We start from the raw sequence: 24,818 nt of genomic DNA on the forward strand, positions 1-24,818 counted from the left end.
GTTGAGAGGGGTTCCAGGAGTGGATTCCTGATCCCTCTCATCAGACACATCACAGGGAGACTGATTGCGCTGAGACCCTGAGCAGTGTGAAGACGTCGAGGGTCTTTCCCAGCGAGCTCGCTTAGGGTGGCTGGGGCCATCATCTGAGTCATAATCCTCGGCCTGTGAAGCCGGGGACCCCCCTGTGGGCTGGATACATTCCAAGTAAGGGGGACCTGAGGACAGAGGCCTCGCCGTGCCCAGGGACTGAGCCCCATGCATAGATTGCAAGGTTTCAAGGATTTTTGCCATAGATACAGACATGTTATCTGCAAAAACTGCAAAGTCCGTCCCTGTCACCGGGGCAGAACTTACAAGCGTCTCAGCCTGGGTCGCTACCTCTCCCGACTCCGGCTGGCGAAGCAGCACCGGGTCGGAGCATTGCACACAATGGGGGTCATCGGAGCCTGCTGGTAGATTAGCCCCACATGCAGCACACGCAGTATACACAGCCCTTTTTGCCTTGGCCGCCTTGCGTTTTGAGGATGACATGTTGCTGCTTCCACAGAGCGATCTGGGATATGCAGCCAGAAGCGCACCTCACAGTGCAAGAAATACAATATCTATATATCTGTACCCAGTACACTGATACACAGTGAGGCACTAGAGGGACCAGCACAGAAAAATCGCTTACCGCCCGCTTAAAAAGCGGGTGTGTGGTCGCCAGATAGCCCCTAGTCCAGGTCTCCCAGAGCCTTGCGTCCTTCCTCCAGCCAGGCATGCATGTAATGGCTGCCGGCGTCTCGAGAGAGGAAGGGGGGCGGGCCCTGGGCGTTCCTGGCCAAGAGCGGGAAGCCTGCTTCCCTCTGTGCCAAGTGAGAGGGCTGGAGCATGTAAAACAGGCTCCAGCCCTCGTCGCTGCTAGCGAACAGCGTCTCTCCCCTACCCTGAATGACAGGGTGGGGGCGGGAACGAATCGGAGCTGCCGGCGTCCTAGGCCCAAAAAGCCGGGGACTCAATTTATAACCGCCGCCGCCGTAAAAGCGCGGACGGCGGATCCCCGGCGCACCACAAGTCACAGCAGCGCCGCCCGGTCCAGAGGGGGTCGGCGCTGCGTTCCCATACACAAAAAAAGTCCCCCAGTAATCTGTAGGGACACCAACTCCACGTTGCGGTCCCCGGCGCACTACAACACCCAGCCAGCCCGGAGTGTGTCTGTGCCTGCCGGGGACACAGAGTACCTGTATGATGCAGGGCCTGTCCCTGATCGTACTCCTGCTCCGAATCCATCAGGTTCTAATGGGTCTGTGGATGGAGCCCGGCGTCAGAGCTGAGAGGCCGGCAGGATCCCACTTCCACAGAGCCCTACAAGGGGATGTGGAAGGAAAACAGCATGTCAGGCTCCAGCCCTGTACCAGCAATAGGTACCTCAACCTTACAACACCATCCAGGGGTGAGAAGGGAGCATGCTGGGGACACTATATGTGTCCTCTTTTCTTCCATCCGAAACAGTCAGCAGCTACTGCTGACTAAAATCTGTGGAGCTATGCATGGAATGTCTGACCTCCTTCGCACACAAAGCTAAAACTGGAGAACCCGTGATACCACGGGGGGGGTATAGCCAGAGGGGGAGGGGCCTTGCACTTTTAATGTAGTGCTTTGTGTGGCCTCCAGAGGGCAGTAGCTATACCCCAATCGTCTGGGTCTCCCAATAGAGCGCTGAAGAAACAATAATTGATCATGATTACCACAACTATATAGCATGACTCGTATGAAAGACATGATTTCATAAGGGGAGATGTAGAATATATGAAACATATACAGTGGAACCTTGGTTTACGAGTATCTTGGTGTGCAAGTATTTTGCTATACGAGCCTTTGCTTGCTGTAAATTTGTAACTTAGTTTACGAGCAAGCTTTGCTGTACGAGCAAATACTCACCGCACACACTTCCCATTCCGTACTTTCACCGCGCTCTGGCCCACTCTTGCAGTCCGCACAAACACGCACACGCATATTATTCTCACCTACCTTCCATCACCGGCCTCCCGGTTCTTGTAGTTCGCCGGTACAGAATGTATACTGGGATCGCGACGATGGAGGAACTTCTGCTGTCAGCCGCTTCTCAAAGGTAGCGCGCTGACCAATCAGAGGCACGCGGCTCATGCCTTTGACATCAGTGCACTGGCAGCGGAAACTCCGGCATCGGTCGCGATGGTTACCTGATACACATCCTGTGCCGACAATCTACAAGAACCGGGAGGCCGGCGATGGAAGGGAAGGTGAGATTAATATGTGTGTTTGTGCATGTGTGGAATGGCACAATAGGGGACCAGGATGGGACATTGAACAAGTTGTGGAACGAATTTCATTATTTCCTTTGGGAAATTTTGCTTTGCTACACGAGTAACTTTGTTTACAAGCACACTCCCAGAACGGATTGTTCTCGTAAACTAAGGCTCCACTGTACAACATAAATACCCCCTAAGACCATGCCTAAATAGTAGCCAATAAAGTTCCCATGTGCCGAATAATATTGGAATGGTGATCTAACCAATATGGGAAATAAATGGACATGGGGCCCCACATAATTTAAAAATATACATCAGTGGATTTGGTTTGTTGTATTGCTTCCATACCAGAAGAGGGAGGGAGGATATAGGAAATAAGAAAACAGTAAATATATATTCTCCAAAAAAAAACAAAACATTATGTGAGACACCCAAATAGCACAAATCACAGAGACATCGATATGGACATGTACAGTTCAAACCAGAAGTTTACATACACTATCTAAAAAGACACATCTGCATGTTTTTCTCACTATCTGACATAAAATCAGAGTAAACTTTCCAGTTTTAGGTCAATTAGGAACCAAAATTATTTATATTAACCTATGCCAAAATAATGAGAGAATGTTTTAAGGCATTTTTATTATTTTCTGCAAAGTCAAAAGTTTACATACAATAAGAGTACTATGCCTTTAAACAATATGGAACAGTCCATATGATGATGTCATGTCTTTGGAAACTTCTGATAGGTTTATTGGCACCATCTGATTTAATTAGAGACACACCTGTGGATGTATTTTAATGCACACCTGAAATACGCTGCTTTTTTGTGTAGCATCATGGAAAAGTAAAAAGAAATCAGCTAAGATTCTGGATTAATACTTGTACCAGTGTCGGATGCTGAGCAGGGTATGCTGCAGTGTGATCGTGTGGAGGTACCATTTGCATGTATATGTACCTTATACACATATACAGTAGACTGATTCATATATGTACATCCATGTTTGTACCACTGACAATTGCATATGCATTGTATGTAGTGTCATTTTTTGCTCAGACTGGTGGCTGCACTATGTGTTGGTGTGTAATGGGGGTTAGATTTTTATGTGGGTTATGCCCACTATTATTTTAGGTATTTTTAATGTGTGTTGTTAATAAACATTTTTTGCATCTCAATATTGATTGTGGTGTGCTCTGCTTATGCTCGATTCGTTTTTTCTCATGGTTTCTATATCATCACTTCACCAGCATTGATCACCCAGTTCTTGTAGAAATGTATTGTTGTGTATCTCCTTTATATATTACACCCGCTAAATAACTTAACTCACAGCCATTAATGTCTAAATTGCTGTCAACAAAAGTGAGTACATCCCTAAGTGAAAATGGCCAAATCGTGCCCAATTAAACATTTTCCCTCCCTAGTGTCTTGTGACTCAATAGTGTTATAAGGTCTCCAGTGTGAATGGGGAATGTGAAGCACGTGAGTTAAAACGGAGCTGCAGCACAGTGGCCAAGACTATGCAGCGGTTTAAGGTTCACCTCAGAACAGGCCTTGCCATGGTCAACAAAAGGATGAGTGCACAGCGTCATATCCAGAGGTTGTCTTTTCAAATTAGATGTATGCTATATATGCGCTGCCAGCATTGCTGCAGAGGTTACAGGGGTGGATGTATCAGCCTATCAGTGCTCAGACCATATGCGGCACACAGCATCAAATTTGTCTGCATTGCTGTCGTCCCAGAAGGAAGCCTGTTCTAAAGATGATTCCCAAGGAAGCCCGCCAACAGTTTGCTGAAGGCAAGCAGACTAAGGACATGGATTACTGGAACCATGGCCTGAGGTCTGATGAAACAAAGTTAAACTTATTTGGTTCAGATGGTATCAAGTTTGTGTGGCAGCAACCATGAGAGGAATACGAAGACAAGTGTCTCTCGCCTACAGTCAAGCATGGTGGTGGAAGTGTCATGGTTTGGGGCTGCATGAGTGCTGCCGGCTATGTGGGGCTACAGTTCTTTGAGAGAACCATGAATGCCAACATGTTCTGTGACATCCTGAAGCAGAGCATGATCCTCTCCTTTCAAAAACTGGGCTGCAGGGCATTATTCCAACATGTTATGACTCCAAACACACCTACAAAACAACCAATGCCTTGCTAGAGAAACTGAGGGTAAAGGTACTGGACTGGCCAGGCATGTCTGCAGACCTAAACCGTATTGAGCATCTGTGGAGCATCCTCAAAGGGAAAAGTGGAGAGGCACAAGATCGCTAACTTCCACCAGCTTGGTGATGTCATCATGGAGGATGGAAGAGAAGTCCAGCGGCTCCTGTGAAGCGCTAGTGAACTCCAAGAGAGTTAAGGCAGTGCTTGAACATAATAGTGGCCACATAAAAGATTGACATTTTGAGCAAAATATTGCCATTTTCACTTTGGGAGCTTTTCCATCTGCAGTTTTCTTGTGTGAGTGCAATCCAATAAAAAAAAAAAAAAAAACGGATTGCACGCACACCAGTGTTAATCAATGAGACCGTTTCATCTGTCCCGTTTTTTCTCCACACGAATCGGGCTCTCGGTACGATCGCAGCATGCTGTGATTTGCACAGAGTCTCGGCTCACGTGTGTGTAAAATTGCACTGCACTCGCATGTTATGCGACTGCAGTGTGGTGCACGCGGAGGCATACAACAGAGGAGATGGGGAGAAAGTGCTCCCTCCATCTTCTCCGCTCCTGTGATGCGATCGCAAGCTTGCATCACAGCCGCATGACCCTCGGCTGACACCGCAGCGCAGGGTCATTAGCATATCGCTTCCAATGCTCCTGCATCGGAAGCAGTATGCAAGTGGAAAAGCGCTCTTAGAGGTGTACTCACTTGTGTTGCTAGTGATTTTGACATTATTGGCTGTTTGTTGAGTTATTTAGAGGATACCAAATTTACACTGTTATACAAGCTGTACAATGACTACTTTACATTGTATTAAAGTGTCTGCCATTGGTGTCCCCTGCTCTGGGGGTACCTCTGGCGAGTCTGGGAACAGAAAATCACAAAGACTTATTTTGCGTATGTCTGCAGCTTGTGTTTAAATGTAACTGTTTTCTTTTGGTGCTGTAGGGATTAATGACTCTTTCCTATCTGGGTATTCTTTGGAGCCTTAATCTGAGATACAGATCTTTGTGATCACTCACCTTCACTATATAAGTCGCATGTCTTACCATTTGATGCTGGTTATAGAATATCATCATTCTTATGCTGTCCATTTTGGAAGGAGCCAGTTTCTTGCTGACCTTCTCACTAGCCAGGGTAAGTTCGGGGCATGCGAGGGCCTAGGCACGTTATTGGCAACAGGGGAAGGAGCCGTATATTAATGTTAGAGAGGGCGGGGATTAGCTTCAGGTGAGTGTAGCCCCTCTCCCTACCACCAGGGCCCAGCATTGTATTGTGTTACTGGTGTACCCTATGTGTTGTCGCGCTCGACAGGGGTTCCCTTATACCTGTCAGACCCCCAATAGTCACTGCATTATAGTGTCATATCTTTAGTGTTGTCTCATGAAAAGATATAACACAATATTTGCGAAAACATGAAGGGTGTACTCACTTTTGTCAGATACTGTATAATGGCCAGGGGGAGCGACTGCAGGAGAAAAGCCAAAGGGGCCTCGCTGCTTTGCCCCATTGGACCCCAATGATTACTATGGCATCTCCTATATGTAATAGTGTTCTGTGATGGAAATAAGCCAGAAAGTTGATGGAAACATTGAAAAAACAAAATCCTTCAATAGCAGCCGGTGATGACCGATTAATAATGAGATTTGTTCTGAACATAAAACCACAATTTTCTGCCCATTACTGACCCAACAGGCTTTCTTTATATTTGGACTATTGACAACACAAATAATTCCCCCCCAGATATCTCTACAGCTCCTCTATATAAATCTATGTAATATATGAGAGATACAGGAGCGTCTGCCCACACATTATCTGAGCAGCTCCATGTAACATACAGGGTTGTGACATTTATGTTAAAATGTACTATAGCACAATGACTGCGTCCTGTCCCTTTAAATCTGCAGATACTTCTGTCACCATGGTAACTGAATTTATTAACAGCCAATAGAATTGCTCAGTTTGAATTGAAAATAAATAAAAAAAAGTTTGGCCTCAGTTTGTTACATCTCATCTGAGTGAGAAGACAGACATCAGAGATCAGTGCCAGATTGCACTACATTACAAGAAGTGAGGACGCCATGTGGGCTGGATATTGTGCCAGCGGTGGATCAAGTAGTATCATCAGTCTGTGAGGGCCGACTGCTCCCTGGATTTAGGTTTTCCAGGAATATTTCCTTGTTATACTTTGGACTTAGAACCCATCAAGTAGGTAGATGCTGACTCTCTGCCTGTTATTTCTTAGGCCCGTAGTAAAGAAACTAAAATAGTCCCAGATAATCCCTTTAATATAATGCAACTTTAATGGAATCCATCCATATTAATTGCACGGGCCTAGTAAATGCCAAAAGATGCCCAGGATAACGATACTGACCCAAACAGCAGAGCGCTGGTTCTGCCTACACGGACTACTGACGGAGAGGACGGGTCAGGGGCTGGGAAAACATTTTCCTAAATCGCCTACCAAATCTTCTTCGGTATTTCTGGAAGTAATTGTAGCATCAAAAAAGTACCATTAAGCTTAAAAAGAAAACGTCATTACAAATCATCACATCAGGTTTTTGTGTTTAATGTGTTTTTTAATAACATTTGTCATTGGGTTTTTTTTCATCCATATCACAATCATTATTATACGGTTAGGACCGATCCTAAGACCTGGTTGTGTTTCCTTCAACTTACGTCACACCGGAGCAGCAGCTGAGAAGACTGGCGCATTGTGTGAAACTGCTGCCTTCTCTGATCTTCAAGAAGGTCAGTGAGAAAACTAAGGGCAACATTACTGTCTGTTTTATAAGGTGGTTGTGTATGTGGATTTTCATATTCATCTTTCTAACTTAATCTCTTGTCTTCCCAGCGCCTGATGCTGACCGATCCCGAGGCCCAAAGAAGATGATATGAAGTGCGACAACAAGAACAGCCAGAACCATCCGAGATTGTCCAGACCAAAGAGAAACGGGAAGAAGAAAAGACCATGAGAGACCTCTGCAAAGACCTGAATGAAGAAGAATACGGGAAAAAGCAGTCAGTAAAGAAAATTAAATTAGACATACAGATCCCTGAGAGGAGAACGACATCAGAAAGAAGAATCCAGCAGGACACAAACCGCCGATACATCAACTGGGTCATAAGTGGAAGGAAAAACATCATATGGACCGTCCTGCTGGAACCTCTCGAATGAACAGCAGAGGTAAGTATTAATAAAAAACTACAAATAATAGTAATATGAGTAAAAATAAAGTAGTAAAATTATTAATAAAAAAATGGTAGTGATAGTAGTAGGTAGAACAAATGTTTGATCCAGGGTTCTAGGACTGATCGCCTTTTCTTGGGGGTCAAGAAGGAATTTTTCCCCCTAAGACACAAATTGGCTGAATGTGTCCAGGGGTTTTTGCCTTCTTCTGGATCAACAATGTGGGGACAGTTTAGTATTAATAGTTAAAGAAAACACAGTTAAAAAAAAAAAAAAAAATTAGAATAATACTGTAATAAGAGCAGGATAAGAATCATAATAGCTACGCATATATATATATATACACATACATACATACACACACACACATATACTATAGGACTAGTATAATTAGCTCTGTAATATTAATTACTTCACTAGTAATAACACCATTAGTTTTGATCCAGGGCTCTAGGACTGATAGTCTTTTCTCGGGGTCAAGAAGGAATTTTTCCCCTGTGACACAAATTGGCTGAAGGGGGTCCTGGGATTTTTGCCTTCTTCTGGATCAAAAACATTAGGCAATATTTATTAGGAGTTTTTAATACAACACTTAGAACAACAAAAGGTAAGAAAAATAAAATAAAAATAAAATAACAATAGGTAAACCTATAAAAAAGCAATAGTGCAGTAATAATAAACATGGTAGTAATAATATCAGATTTGTCCTAGTCCCAGTTAGTAATTTAGTGATAAGTTAGTGTAGGGATCCATCTGAAGAGGTAGCCTTGACGTTGGCAGATAGCACACAATGTGATCAAATTGTGTGAGCCTAAGAACCTCACATGTATTTGTAGAGAAAATATACTATGTAGAGATCCTGGCAGCTTAATCCCTCATATACCGAACTCCGCATCTAGGTGATTAGTCAGCAGGGTAGGAAGCGGTGAGATTGCGGGTGCTGGATTGCCAAGACCCCCATGATGACCATCTTACTCCTCCTATTCAACCCCGACAGAGACCTAATCAGATACCTGTCAGAGTTCCCAGACTACTCTGCCGCTGTTAGTTGTAGCGCTGCTGCCCACCGACTGACACTGCTGCTACATACAATGTGATGGAGCCCAACACCTTACAGTGTGAGCCGGCCGACTTCACACACAGCGGATGGCACAAGTAGTTCACAACTGAGCTCAGAAATGACAGATCAGTGAATTCATTTATAGACCTTGTTAAATAAAGATTATTCCAGCAGCTGCCTCCTGTGTTCTGGTGATAGTATTTTATTAGAATAGATACAACGGAAAAAATTAAGTGAAGGCCAGATATTACTATATTCCAAAGTCGCACATTCATACACATTCTGCATGCAGCCACTTTCACGCTCCGCTCTCAGAGGTCGTGTTGTCCCTTCACCACTATTAGATATCACTATTCCACCATAGACGCAGATTCAGGCTCACAACCTCCAATATTCACCGTGTGACGATTGGTGTGTTAATACCAAATTTTCTCCTCTACCTATGATACTGATCTGAGTTTATGTGGACTTTGTGTGCAGATTTTCTATGCATAAAAAAGCATGTTTTGGCAGGAAAAAAAAAATGCATATTTTTATGGCTTTGTGAGGTTAAACACGCTTTTAGTGATGGCGATCGCAGGGGTTCAAGTGCTGTACACTCCCGCGATCGCCACCAGGTCTCCGGCTGATGTTACAGCTGGGATCCGACTCTCACTGCCCGATATAGTGCCCGTGCAGCTCCTGTCAGTTTAACCCGCTGAATGCTGCGGTTATTATGATTGCAGGATTCAGGAGGTAGGGAGATTGATCGCTTACCTCTCCCTGTCATGTGATCACAGGAACCCGATCGTTGCCATGGCAATCCTGGGTTGTTATGATGATTACCCCCGGTTACTGAGCTACAGAGATCCATTATAATCCATTGTAGTGATTGATATAATCCCCTGCAATGCTCGAGCTCAGACGCAGGAAAAAAAAAAAAAACAATACAAAAAAAAAAAAATACAAACCAACACAGAAACAATTGACATGCTGCTCATTTTTTCTGCAACAAAATCTGCTAAGGAAAAAAGAAGCAACATGTGCACAGCAAGTCAGGATTTTCAGACTTTGCTGGGATGCGTTTTTCCTTGCAGTATTGATTTTAATTTGCAAGGAAAAAAAAATGCATGAAAAAAGCAGCAAAAAAGCAATGTGTGCACATATCCTTACAAAGGTTTCTAGTTCAGCCAAATTCAGATTTTTGCCTTTTCTATATTACTGCCATGCTGCTGTAACGTATAGAGGCTTGTGACCCTTGAAATAAAACAACAGTTCCAAATAAAATTGGGACGCAGTTCTAATTGTAAAAAAAAAAAAAAAAAAAAAACCTCCATATTGTGGTCAGCATTGATGGTGTCATTCATGTGTGCGCTGTCCACTCCTGTAGGCAATAATGTAACCCCATAGCATCGCAGATTTTGAACTGTGCGCTGATAACAATGGATGGTCCCTCAACTCCTCAGTTCGCAGCACACGGTGTCCGAGGTTTCCATAAAGAATTTCACATTTTGATCTGACAACAGAACAGTTTTCTATTTCAGCCTCAGCCATGTGAAATAAGCTTTCCCCCAGAGAAGACATCGGCATTTCTGGATTGTGCCGATATTTTGCAGGATAGAGCTTTACCTTACCATTGTTGACTGCACGGCGAACTGTGTTCACACAAAAAAAAAAAAAAAAAAAAAAAAACTCAAGACGATAAATTAGAAGTACAAATTACAGCAAAAACAAAAGAAAACTAAAATCCTGTTTAATATTATAATCAATATAATGGAATAATTCTCACTGAACACCAAAGTTTTTCAAGTATAATATATCTTGCTTTGAATATTTCCCAGGGGGCATTGCTCTAGAATCACTGCGTTGAGAAACACGTGATGGTGTCTCCGCAGTGGTGGATGTTGATCTCCCTAAGGTCAACCATCCTTGCTCACATAGTCTTTTACTAGGCAATGCTCCCACTAGCCAGATTCCTACTCCACACTGATGAGGGGCAAATACCCCGAAACGGCTGTCTGTGGATGGATACCATGTTTGGCATAGGTGGTCTCATTGACTGGAGACTGCCTTTCCCGTGGTTGTTCCTTCCCGGTGAAAGACCTGGCTAGTTTCCTGCCAGCGTTGAGAAACATGTGATGGTGTCTCCGCAGGCCTTCTTGCTTTGTATATTTGTTGCTAGATACAGGGACGGTTAGGCAGGGATTAGCAATATGCACCCAGAACTGCTCATGGTTCTGGGTACATATTGTACCTGACAGGTGCACCTTAAGTGAAAATTGAGCCTCCTCCTGTTCTCATTAGCACCACTTACATTTCCAGCCTTTTGTTATCTGTGTCCCAACTTTTTTGAGATATTGTTTCCATCAATTTTTAAATATTTTTTTCACATGAAATGGAAAAATGTCTAATGTTCATCTTCTGATCTCTCTTCTGTTGTATAAAATCTGCCTGTTAGAGATTTCCAAATTTTAAATTGAGTTTAAGGGTTTGCTTCTTTCTTTGCTCAGACCAAGAGTAAAATCCAAAAAAATAAGGAAAAGGGTATAAAAAAAAAAAAAACACCCCCTCAGTGAGCTCCATTCTGTTTTCTATAACATTAAAGGGGCTGTCTGGGCCGTACAGTATATAATGATTACTTACCACCACCCACCCAGCAGCGGTTTGCATCTCTGCGGCAGGAGGTAAACAGCGCACAGATCTGGGACAGCACAGCACCACGGTGTCAGGTGGCCGTTATCAGGTACTGCAGCTCAGCCCCTACTGAAGTGAAAGGGATCCGAGCTGCAGTAATCAAGGACGGACAATACACAGTGTATGGAGCTGTGCTGTGTGTATATCTGGCAGCAGTGGGAGGTACAAACAGCAAGTTGGGGGAGGTGCCGAGTGCCAGACCAACCCTGATCAGATATTGATGACCTGTGCTAGGTACGGATGCCTTAAAAAAAAAGGAAGACTTTGAAAGGCAGGGGTCTCAAACACTTGGCTCCTGAGACCATTATGACCAGGTAGTCCGGGGGCTTCCAGTACCAGCGCTTCCTTTCATCTCCTTTCCTTGGACGCACATACAATGGGAATGTACTGAAGCACAGAAAAGAGCCCTCTGCCCCACAATACAAATCCCAGCTCCGGCCCATCAGAGGGGCATTATACAGGATTGGGACCAGAATTACTATATGGGTAATTGTAACAAAATATTACTGTACGAGGCTGATTGGGGACAAAGAAAGAATATTAAAAAATCAAATCAAAGTATGAAGAAAAAAAAAAACCAAAACAAAAAACAAACAACATTTGGCAGTAGAAATGCTGTTTATGTAAAAAGTAAGAGGTAAAAAAAGAAAACCTGTCCATATCCAATATGATAAACACCATTAGGCCATGTTCACATTCAGTATTTGGTGAGTTTTTACCTCAGTATTTCTATATAATCCTGGAGTGGGTGAAATATACGGTAGTGGAGACCGTGTCTCTATTATACTTTCCTCTGATTGTTCCTCTCCTGGTTTTGGCTACAAATACTGAGGTAAAATCTCTCCACAATACTGCCGTGTGAACGAGGCCTTAAATAGAATAAAAACCCCCGAAAAAGAAATATATGATAATCAAAAAGTCAAATAGAATAATAGTGTCACTGAAAATGTCATCTTGTGCCGCAAAGGAACGCAGCCCATTTACCCGGCTGATTCTGAGACTCCTAATTTAGGGGGACACAGTGTACCATACGGATGTATTAGAGCCAATCTCGCACTCTGATCAGTCAGCTGTGTGCGCAGCAGGCGCCTATTTGCTAACATGATATAGGAGGTGTTCGCCCACAGCCAAATTCAAGACATTCTGACCCCAACTGAGTTAGAACAAGAATTCCTGCTCTGGGTCTTTCCTTATCCTCTTTACCTGTGGACATATAGGATATCAAACCGTATAGGAAAGGGCAGCAGATAGCTCTCACCTATACAGTGACTACTGTGGATCGGTGTACTATGGTAACTGCCTGGCACAACTCCTTTTTACAGCCAAAACTCAGCAATTTAGATTAGTTTTGTTTGGTAACACTGCCTGGCACAAGTTATTTTCGCACCCAAGTTCAGTAATTACTGGTGGGTGTACTCTGGTAACACTGCCTGGCACAAGACATTTTTTCACCCAAACTCAGTTGCTGAAAAGCACAATGAGTGAAGAGATTACAGACCATGAGCCAGGAAATTCACTGCAGTTATTGGCTCTTATCCTTAGGCATACCTCCCAACCGTCCCGGATTCAGCAGGACTGTCCCAATTTGAGGGCTCAGTCCTGCTGTTCACTGTTTTATCACATCAACTCCTGAATGCCAATTCTTCTTTAATATCAGTTATGGGATTGGATTCTACTAGTGCACCACCAACAGATGTGCCCTATTTGCTTTACTTTGCACACATACATGCATACATCTGTACTATCAAAAGTAATTCCCTGTCACACAAATGGAAAAGCAAAAGTATACAGTCTTTAGGAGAGTTCAAATGCAAATTTTAATTTTTAGCTTTGGATTCTCAATTAAATCCACTAAAATAGGTCCCTTGAGAAGAATTTTTCATATGAAAAGTTTTTTTTTAATACAGCAATAAAGTACGACGTTTGTCAAGAAAAATCAGAAAAAAGGCATATTGAAAATTATTTACAACACAGCAAATAAGAAACACAACATGTATATATACATCAAATGAAAGATTATATCAGTGCAAAAAACATCAAAGAAATATCTTTCAGAAGACAAAGGAATGAACTCGAATACATATATGAGGTTCAGTGTGACATACCAGGCGGTGACACTCTATGGGGTGAGCCTATAAAAGGAAGAGGTGATATCGATCAATATGGGGCTCAAATGGATGCAAGTGAATGAGACAAAGGGGGGGGGGGGGGAAGAAAAGAAAAAGAAAAAAAAAAAAAAAAGAAGAAAGAGGGAAAATGTGAATTTATAAAGTTGTAAAAATAGCAAAGAGACAGAAAGGGCACAGGATGTAGATAGTGAAACAGATGGCGGTATAATGGGTAGCCTGAGAAATAAATGAGAAGGAACAGGAGTGATATGGAAGTAATACAAGATATAGCCTAAGAAATTAAAACAGAGCGGTAGTGATACAAAAGGTAATGTAATGAATAGCCGGTATAACAGGCTGCCTGACGGGTAAATAAGAGCGGTAGTAGTATAGAGGCATAGTGACACAGCTTGTGAGCCATACGGCAGCGGTGGTGGTATAGTGGTACAAAATGATAACATACCTGTGGGTTATAGTGGTAGGGTGCGTGGCGTTCCCGGAGAGAGGATGTCAGAATAAATGGAGGTTTAGCGGGACCGCAGTTGCGGTCATGTCACGGATAGCTTCCGGGTCACAGTTGAGCAGAGTGCGCAGGACCGAGTGGCGCGACGTGCGCATGCTGTCAGATAGTACAAGGGGAGCAGCGCAAAAAAGGAAGTTGTACAATATGGGTACAAAGAAACAGGTTCCCACCAAATGTAAATGTGGAGGCAGGAAGGAGATCATGCACGAGAAGACAACAAGACCAATAAAAATAGGGGCTAGAAAAAGGCAATCCTGCTTATTCTGGGTATTCATTTTGCCTACAGAGATAAAGTGAAGGACAGAAAAACCATGTATAAACATATGTAAGACTCCAATACATATAAACATACTGGCCTAATATGTATCCAAAAATATATAGATCGTATAATTATGAGACACGCACAGAAATAAAAACCTGGTTGGTATTATATTAGATAAATACATTTTCCTCAGAGCAGCAACAACCAAGCTGTTGAGCTAGCACACCTATTTATATTTCACACATACAGTATGTAGGCATATAGGCAGAGGCATGCACACACAAGACCGCAGTGTGGCACAAACACATAGACAGGCATGCACAAGAACGCAGACAGGCACATGCACAAGAACGCAGACAGGCACATGCACACAGACGTTCAAAAACTTGTCTCCCATCTTGCCCGCAGGCTCCATTGAAGATCCTCTCCAGCATGAGGCAGCAGTGCAGGGTGCGCTGCGTGACACCACAGTTAAGGCTACTTTCACACATCCGGCTTGAGCCGTGCGGCTCAATCCGGCTGTGCAAACTATGCAACGGATGCGGTGAAAACACCGCATCCTTTGCATAAGTTTTTCCCATGCGGCCCGCCCGGTTTTTGACGCTTGCGGCATGCTACTGAGCATGCGCAGTGGCAAAAACCGCATGCGGCGGCCAAATGCGGTATTTGCCGCATTGCGCCGCATCCGGCCGCCATAGGCATGCATTGAGAGATGCGCCGCATCGGCCGAATGCGGCGCGATGCGGTTTTTTTTTGCCGCACGAAAAAACGTGCCAGGCAACGTTCCATCCGGCCGCCGCATCGGCTAAATCTGCCGCATGCGGCAAAAACCGGATGGAACGCAAGGCCATGCGGCACAATGCGGCACTAATTAAAGTCTATGCAGGAAAATCGCAACCGGCAGCAAAAAAAAACGGTTGCGATTTTCCTGCAAAGTGCCGGATTGTGCCGCAGAAGAAAAACCGGAGGTGTGAAAGTACCCTTACAGACACTGCAGCATCTGTTATAATGAACCTGTCAGGTACAATATGCACCCAGAATCACGAGCAGTCCTAGGTGTATACTGCTAATCCCTGCCTAACCGTCCCTGTATACACTAGCATACATAAAGAGATCTTTAGAAAAAGTATTTCTAAAAATCTTTTATAGTATGTTAATGAGCTCAGGGATTAGTCCCAAGGGCGTGAATCCCCTGGCTAATCGGCTCCATTACCGTGTAAGCACGTCCCTATGGGTGTGCTAACATGCTAATGAATGCGCAGCGTCAGGGGATGGTCGCGCTTACCTCTCTGCTGTCATCGCGTCCGAATCCTGGATTTCGGCTCAGTGCGTATGATCCTGGACTTTCGGTCATGAACACTATGGGTGTACGCGTCCTGGCTTCAAACTTTAGTGCACATGAAATGCGCAAATGCCGGGGTCAGGCGCACTAAGCCAAAATCCAGCGTCGAACGCGATGGCAGCGGAGAGGCGAGTGAGATCATCGTGTGACGCTGCACATTCATTAACATGATAGCATGTCCACAGGGGCGTACCAACATGCTAATGGGGACGACTGTTAAAGGGAACCTGTCATCAGAAATTTAGCTTGAAACCTAAAAGTTCCCCCCTCTGCAGCTCCTGGGCTGCATTCTAGCAAGGTTCCTGTACTTTTTGTGGCCCCTTTTAAACCAAATTAAATACTTTATGAACTTGTACCTTTTGCTATGTAAATTTTGTAAATCATCCATGGGGGCGGGCTCTCTGCTGACCGTTGCTGTTCCTCCTGCAGATTGACGCCGTCCCCCCACGCTCCATTTCATCCATCAGGACGCCGCCCACTGCGCCCGAGGTGCCGCCCATGCCAGGATCGCTAGTGACGTGTGTCACAGGCACGGGTTATGGGCGGCGCTGTGATTGCATCGCAAGTACCTGCCCATAATCTCATGGACACGTTTTCCCCCACTGCCTCCAGCGTTCTGCGCAAGCGCTCGCCGGCCAAATGACCTGATGTCACCTCCTCCCCATCTTACCCTGCAGCAGGGCAAGATGGGAAAGAGGTGACGTCGGGTCATCTGGCCAGCAAGCGCTTGCGCAGAACGCTGGAGGAAGAGGGGAAAGTGCGGTCACGAGGTTATGGGCGGCACTTGCTGATGACACTCACAGCGCCACCCATAACCTCGTGCCTGCGCAAAACGTCACCAGCGGTCACACGTGCACACAGTGCACAGTCCCGCTACAGTCGCACAGCGCATGCGCGGGACCACGGGCGCCCAGGGGCGGCGTCCTGAGATATGAAATTCAGCGTTGGGGGGGGGGGCGGCGTAAATCTGCTGGAGGAACAGCAACGGTCAGCAGAGAGCCCGCCCCCATGGATAATTTACAAAATTTACATAGCAAAAGGAACAAGTTTATAAAGTATTTAATTTGGTTTAAAAGGGGCCACAAAAAGTACAGGAACCTTGCTAGAATGCGGCCCAGGAGCTGCAGAGGGGGGAACTTTTAGGTTTAAAGCAAAATTTCTGATGACAGGTCTTGTGCGCACTGGGAAATGGAATTTTCTTGAGAAAATTCCGCATGCTCTCAAAGATTACCGCACCAGCGGTAAAAAACCGCAGGAAACCGCACCCGAAAACCGCATGCGGTTTGCCGCGGTTTGCTGCGGTTTTACCGTGGTATTATTCGCGGTATTGCCGCGGTTTTGCCGCGTGCGGGTTGGGATGTGCTTTATTGCATTCAATGCAATAAAGCACATTGAAAAGAAAAAAAAAAGTCATTTAATTCTGAGATAGTAGATAGACAGAAGAATAGATAGAGGGATAGATAGACAGACAGATAGAGAGATAGATAGAGGGATAGATAGACGGATAGATAGATAGATAGATAGATGACAGATCGCTGCATTTCCCACGGTCGGCAGTGAGTTCACATTACCGGCCGTGGGAAATGACCGGTAATTACCTCTGCTGTCTGCTGCTTTCATTCAGCGCTGTGTCTGTGACAGTCGCGGCTGGATGGAAGCAGCGCAGGACCTGTGGATTACGCCGGAGCTTTGGTGCGGGAGGGGTTAATAAAATGGTGAACGAGGCTTGTTTGTTTTATTTAAAATAAAGGATTTTTCGGTGTCTGTGTTTTTTTCACTTTACTTACGGGTTGATCATGTCAGCTGTCACATAGACGCTGCCATGATCAAGCCTGGAGTTAATGGCGGTGGTCTCCTACCATCATTAACCCCTTGTATTACCTTTCTGCCACTGCTACACGGTGGCAAGAAGAGCCGAGGACACGCCGGTAGTGCCGCATAATGCATGCGACAGTGCCGGGGCAGCTGCGGCTGATATTCTCGGCTGCCGGAGGGGGAGTGAGGCGGGGGACATTAACCCTGCCCCTCTCCCTCCCCAGCCTGAGAATACCGGGCCGCCGCTGTGTGCTTACCTCGGCTGGAAGGTAAAAATACAGCGGAGTCCACGTTCTTTGTTTTCTATATTTCCGTTTTCTTTCTATGTGTGTTCTATGTGTCTGTGTCTATGTGTTCTATGTCTGTGATGTGTCTGTGTGTGTGTGTGATGTGTTTGTGTTTACTCTCTGCTCCGCTTCCTCTTCCTGTAATGACATCACTTCCCTGCAAAACCGCAGACAAGCGATGCACATTACCGGAGGTAAACCGCGAAATGCAGCAGGGAATAACGCAGGAAAACGCAGTGAATTGCACAGAATTTGCTGCCTGCGTTATTCCCTGCGGGATTTCATGATTAACATTGGAGTCAATGGAGTGAAATCCCGCAGCGATGTGCGGAAAAGAAGTGACATGCACTTGTTTTTACTGCGGGATTCCCGCAGCAAAACATGCAGCTGTCAAATTCCGCCTAGTGCGCACAGGATTTTTTTTCTCCATAGGATTGAATCTCCATGCAGGTGATTCACTGCAGAGATGTTATGAACATTTTCTGCAGCGAAACATGCAGCAAATCCGCGGCAAAATCCGGTAAGTGCGCACATAGCCTTAGGGTACTTTCACACTTGCGTTTTTTTCCTTCCCTCACAATCCGCCCTTTTGGAAAACAGCGGAATCCGTTAATGGATTCCGCTGTTTCCCATAGACTTGTATGGATGACGGATTGTGCCAAAAGTACCTGCGTTGCTTCCGCTGGCCGACGCTGCGTTGCTCCCGCCGGGCGGAAGGAACGCAGCATGTAACGTTTTTTTGAGCAGCAGAATCCTTAGGATTTCACTGCGCATGCTGTCTCTGGCTCCCTGCACCCATAACCAGGGTACACATCGGGTAACCAAGCAAAGTGCTTTGCCTAGTTACCCGATATTTACCCTGGCTACGTGTACAGGGAGCCTGACACTTCCCCGCTTGGCTCCGCCCCCTCCCGCACTCCACTCCGCATGTACACACACGCGCACGCACGCACACACACACACGCCCACACACACACACACCTGTCCTCAGCGCCATGGCCCCGCTCAGCTCCACTAACCCGGCACTCTGCCCCCCGCACACCTTCTCGGCGGCCGAACGATCAACTGATCACCCGTCGACCGGCTGCTGTGAACGATCAGCTGAGCGTTCACAATAGTCTGCCGCCGGTGAAACTGTAAAAATAAAAGCTGATTCCGTTGTTTTGTACGATCCGTTGCATCCGTTGTGCCACTATATGCAACACATCCGTCACACAACGCAATGCAACGGATGTCGGTCAACGCAAGTGTGAAACTAGCCTAACTGTGATGTGGCCAGTTTCGCACACAAACAACTGCAGGCTCAGCGACCCCGCAGATAAAGTAGAAACAGGTGGCCCTGGCACAGCCGCTGGTGGAGCCGATCGGGGTCCCCTGCCTTAGGCTGCTTTCACACTTCCGTCTGTTTCCTTCAGTCACTTTGAGAAAAAACTGAATCCTGCAAAATAATTTGCAGGATTCAGTTTTTTCTCATAGACTTGTATTAACGACAGATTGCGAATGATGGCCTTGCGACAGATCAGTCGTGAAATGACTGACCGTCGGGCGGAAGCAACGCAGAATGTAATGTTTTTTGTGTGCGTCGAAAAAACGGACAGCGACGGGTCCATCGGCGTTTATTGTGTGTTACAATGAATGCCTATGGGCGCCGGAATCCAGAATTCCGGTGACGGATCCGCCTTTTAGCAACCGAGCTCTCTCTATCTCGATAGGTTTTCCATGGCAAATAAGCTTTGCCGGCTAAGGCCCCCTTCACCGTGTCTCCGGTACGTGTTTGGTTAGTTTCCTCTCATGCCGGAGACACGATTACACGTAGACCCATTAAAATCAATGGGTCTGCGATCAGGTGTGTGTTTTGCTATGGACCATGTGTACGTGTGGAGCATAAGTGTGCCCGTGCGCTCCACACGTAGACATGTCCGTTTTTCTCCGGCATCACAGGTGTCACATGGACCGCAAGGATGTGATCCGTGTGACACTAAGTGTCTAAGATAAAAAAAAAAATTCTGTACTCCTTCTCCAGCCCTGCAGTCTCTGCCGCTGCTGGCACTTGCTTCCGACCCCTGCTCGTTGTATAGTCACTCCACTGCGGACGGCTGGAAGCAGCAGCGGGGGGGTCGCAGGGCTGGAGACTGAAGATCAGCACCACGGACAGCAACGCCAGGGACAGGTGAGCAGGAAGTTCCCGTTCCCTGCATGTTATCATGGATAACACACGGAGAACACACGTGGGCCATAAACACGGCACACGGATGGGCAATACGCACCTTTGACACGTCCGTGAAAAGGAAGGATGAAGGAGGCCTAAAACAGATTGTACAGTGGATCCGTTTTTTCACCGGATCAGTCGCATCAGTTTTGACACTATCTGCAATGGATCAGTCGCATCACTCACAAAACGGATTGTGACTGATGGAAAAAGAAGGGAGTGTGAAAGCAGCCCTATAGCCAGCCCGTGGTTAAGCAGCCCTATAGCCATACCTCCCAACCGTCCCGGATACAGCGGGACAGTCCCTCTTCTGAGCCTTTGATCCCGGGTCCCGCTCGTGAGGCTGTTTGTCACGGCTCCACCCACCCACAGTAGCCCCGCCTCGCTGTTTCTCCCTTCTACTATTCATTACAGAGCCGAGCGCGCACCTACTCCTGTGACTGCTGCTGAGGTATGAATCACCCCCTGCAGCAGAGCGACCCCCCTGCAGCAGAGCGACCCCCCCCTGCAGCAGAGCCCCCCCCCTGCACCAGAGCCGACCCCCCCCAGTCCCGGAGCCTGCGTTTGTCTGCAGCTGTTCTCTCTGATTCCCCGTGTGCGGCTTCTCACTGCTGCAGACACGCGGGGAATCAGGAAGCTGAGGAGACCATGCAATCAGCACTTATCTCCTGCAGATAGCAGTGACAATAACCTATGCAGAGTGACATCTGCAGGCTTCTATTAGCTTACCGATCAGTGGTCTCCTGCCTGTGGAGCAGAGCTGCTGGGTCCTAGCTTCCCAACAGCTTCAGCTCTGCTTTATCCTGGCTCCTCTACCAGTTAAAGGGAACATGTCAGCAGAAATTTCACAATAAAAATAAAAGATTCCCCTCTGCAGCTCCTGGGCTGCTTCTAGAAAGGTTCCTGTTGTTATTGTGCCCCCTTTGAGACCTACAAAAATACTTTATGAAGTCTTACCTTTTTGTATGCAAATGTGTTTTTATGGTCACGGGGGCGGGCTGTCTGGCGTCCGTTATTCCCCCTCCTGCCGCTTTACGCAGTCCCCCATTGCTCATTTACATACACAAGGACGCCTTCCTCATGTAACTGTCCTCCCGAAGTTTTGCGCATGTGAACGCTTTTTCAGGTGATTGCGCAGGCACGAGATTATGGGCGGCGCTGTGATTGTCATCAGCAGCGTTAACCAAGTACCCGCCCATAATCTCGTGCCCGCACTTTTCCCTCTGACTCCACCGTTATGCGCAAGTGCTGGCCATATGAACCATGTTACCTATTACTGCTTGCACGAGATTATGGGCGGGTACTTGGATGACTTTGCTGATGACAATCACAGCGCCGCCCATAATCTCGCGCCCATGATAATAGGTAACGTGGTTCATATGGCCAGTGCTTGCGCATAACGGTGGAGGCAGAGTGAGAAGCGCGGGCACGAGATTATGGGTGGGTACTTGGATGACGCTGCTGATGACAATCACAGCGCCGCCCATAATCTCGCGCCCATGGTAATAGGTAACGTGGTTCATATGGCCAGTGCTTGCGCATAACGGTGGAGGCAGAGTGAGAAGCGCGGGCACGAGATTATGGGCGGGTACTTGGATGACGCTGCTGATGACAATCACAGCGCCGCCCATAATCTCGCGCCTGCGCAATCACCTCAAAAGCGTTCACACTTTGCACAGTGCTTACTCCCGCGAGAGTGGCACTGGGCATGCACAAAACTTCAGGAGGACAGTTACATGAGGAAGGCGTCCTCATGTATGGAAATGAGCAATGGGGGACGGCGTACAGCGGCAGGAGGGGGAATAACGGACGCCAGGCAGCCCGCCCCCGTGACCATAAAAACAGATTTGCATACAAAAAGGTAAGACTTCATAAAGTATTATTTTAGGTCTCAAAGGGGGCACAATAGCAACAGGAACCTTTCCAGAATTCATCCCAGGAGCTGCAGAGGGGAATCTTTTATTTTTTTTGCTAAATTTCTGGTGACAGGTTCCCTTTAAAGGGAACCTATCAGGTGCAATCTGCACTCAGAGCCAGGAGCAGTTCTGGGTGCATATTGCTAATCCCTCCCTAACTGTCCCTGTATACACTAGCATAGATAAAGGCATCTATAGAAAAAGTATTTTTAAAGAGCTTATATCTTATGCTAATTAGCGCGGGGACTAGTCCCAAGGGCGTTACTTCACTTGGCTAGTCAGCTCATATAGCGTGTTAGTACTCACACAGGGGCGTAATAACATGCTAACATGCTATGCGAGCCGACTAGCCAAGTGAAGTAACGCCCTTGTGACTAGTCCCCGCGCTCATTAGCATAAGATATAAGATCTTTAAAAATATTTGTTCTTGATCTCTTTATCTATGCTAGTGTATACAGGGACGGTTAGGCAGGGATTAGCAATATGCACCCAGAACTGCTCCTGGCTCTGAGTGCAGATTGCACCTGACAGGTTCACTTTAAAGGGAACCTGTCACCAGATTTGGGGCCTATAAGCTGCGGCCACCACCAGCGGGATCTTATGTACACATTCTAACATGCTGCATACCTCCCAACCGTCCCGGATACAGCGGGACTTTCACGCTTTACGTTGTTTGTCCCGTTGCCACGGGCGGGACGGCCGGCTCCCGGGCTCCGCCCACCCACTCTCTCTCCGCCTCCCTGCTTTTCCCTCCTACCATCCTAGTAGACGTGGCATAGAGAGGAGCGCTGCCTGTGCTGCTGCTGGTACAGTAAACTAATCTCCCCAGCGCTGATTTCCCTCCCTCCCCCCTCACCCCCTGCCGCCTGTCTGTGCGGGCGCCCCCCTGCCGCCTGTCTGTGCGGGCGCCCCCCTGCCGCCTGTCTGTGCGGGCGCCCCCCCGCCGCCTGTCTGTGCGGGCGCCCCCCCGCCGCCTGTCTGTGCGGGCGCCCCCCCGCCGCCTGTCTGTGCGGGCGCCCCCCCGCCTGTCTGTGCGGGCGCCCCCCCCGCCGCCTGTCTGTGCGGGCGCCCCCCCCGCCGCCTGTCTGTGCGGGCGCCCCCCCGCCGCCTGTCTGTGCGGGCGCCCCCCCCGCCGCCTGTCTGTGCGGGCGCCCCCCCCGCCGCCTGTCTGTGCGGGCGCCCCCCCGCCGCCTGTCTGTGCGGGCGCCCCCCCGCCGCCTGTCTGTGCGGGCGCCCCCCCCGCCGCCTGTCTGTGCGGGCGCCCCCCCTGCCGCCTGTCTGTGCGGGCGCCCCCCTGCCGCCTGTCTGTGCGGGCGGCCCGCCGCCTCATTGTGCGGGCGGCCGGCCGCCTCTCTCTGCGGGCGGCTGGCCGCCTCTCTGTGCGGGCGGCCCGCCACCTGTCTGTGAAGGCGGCCGGCCGCCTGTCTGTGAAGGCGACCGGCCGCCTCACTGTGGCTGCCTGCATGTCCGTGCTGGAGGCCCGCCGGCTGCCTGCGTGTCCGTGCTGGAGGCCCACTGGCTGCCTGCGTGTCCGTGCTGGAGGCCCGCCGGCTGCCTGCGTGTTTGTGCTGAATGGGTGTGGATGGGGAGTGGATATGGGCGTGACTGTGAAATGGGTGTGGTTAGGGGGCGTGGCCTAAAAATTTGCCGCGACGCGCTACGCGCGCCGCAAACTTTGTCCCTCTTTTCCTTCTTTAAAAGTTGGGAGGTATGCCTATAGCCAGCCCGTGGTTAAGCAGCCCTATAGGAAGCGCCGATGGCTCACGGAGGACGCTGCGCACACACAGCTCTTGGGTACAGGACGTATATCAGGGCACAGGGAGGAGGCGCACAGGCGGGAACACGTGCGGCACTCACCTTCAGGGTAGGGTAGCGTCTGAGTTCAGGATTAAGCCTAGAATGTATGGGCTCCTTCAAGATTAGTGGGTGTGACCAGCTTTGTTTACTCCTTTTGGAAAACATCGGGCTGCACTTTTAACACGCCCCCTATCACGTGACAAATTACGTCATAACAGGAAGGAGCCCGTACAGTCTAGCATCCACCGTGAGCGTTGTTCTGTGCAGATGCAGAGCACGTGCAACTTGTCTGGTGCTGATCCTGATCTGGGATAATAGTGGAGCTTGTCTATTAGTCATAGATCTGTGGCTACACTGCATTTTGGAGCTCCAGGTCGTTTATATTTCACTGGGAACGTACTGAAGCTGCAAACTCGGTGCTGTGGAGGTTTGCATGAGTAAGGGCATTATTGGGGGCTCTTGCACACAGAGTAGGGGTTGATGTTTGTGGGGGGTGTTGCAGAGGGCAATGTTTGGGGGGGTCTTGCACAGTGTAGGGGGCAATGATGTGGTGGGGCTGACAAAGGGTGACAATGTGATGGGTCGGGCAAGGGGAATTGATGTGGTGGGTGGGGGTCAGGCGCGGGACAATGATGTGAGGGGGTCAGGCATGGGACGATGATGTGGTGGTGGGAGGTCGGACGCGGGGTGATGGGGGAGGTCAGGCACGGGGTGATGTGGTGGGACGGACAAAGGGTGACTATGTGATTGGTCAGGCAGGGGGCATTGATGTGGGTGGGGTGATGTTAGGCCAGGCGATTTGGGGGGGGGGGGGTTAGGTGCGGGACAACGATATGGGGGGGTCAGGCGTGGGACAATGGTGTAGTGAGGGGAGGTCGGATGCAGGATGATGGGGGAGATCAGGCACGGGGTGATGGTGTGGGAGGTTGGGCAGGGGGCAACGGGGGGGTTGGGCAGGGGGTGATGGTGTGGGAGGTTGGGCAGGGGGTGATGATGTGGGAGGTTGGGCAGGGGGTGATGATGGGGATGGGCAGGGGGTGATGGTGTGGGAGGTTGGGCAGGGGACGATGATGGGGATGGGCAGGGGGTGATGGTGTGGGAGGTTGGGCAGGGGACGATGATGGGGATGGGCAGGGGGTGATGGTGTGGGAGGTTGGGCAGGGGACGATGATGGGGATGGGCAGGGGGTGATGGTGTGGGAGGTTGG

At 48.1% G+C, this 24,818-nt stretch overlaps 1 long non-coding RNA gene across 1 annotated transcript; it reads right to left on the reverse strand.

Moving 5' to 3' along the window:
• Positions 1-6,987: 6,987 nt before the first annotated feature.
• On the reverse strand, positions 6,988-23,802 carry LOC142290696 (uncharacterized). Its single transcript, XR_012750364.1, has 3 exons — positions 23,672-23,802; positions 13,924-14,263; positions 6,988-7,421 (listed from the first exon to the last, which is right to left on the reverse strand). It is a non-coding gene; the product is annotated as an uncharacterized LOC142290696 (long non-coding RNA).
• Between the last annotated feature and the right edge of the window lie 1,016 nt (positions 23,803-24,818).

This window comes from Anomaloglossus baeobatrachus, chromosome 1, assembly GCF_048569485.1.
Source record: "Anomaloglossus baeobatrachus isolate aAnoBae1 chromosome 1, aAnoBae1.hap1, whole genome shotgun sequence".
NCBI lineage: Eukaryota > Metazoa > Chordata > Amphibia > Anura > Aromobatidae > Anomaloglossus > Anomaloglossus baeobatrachus.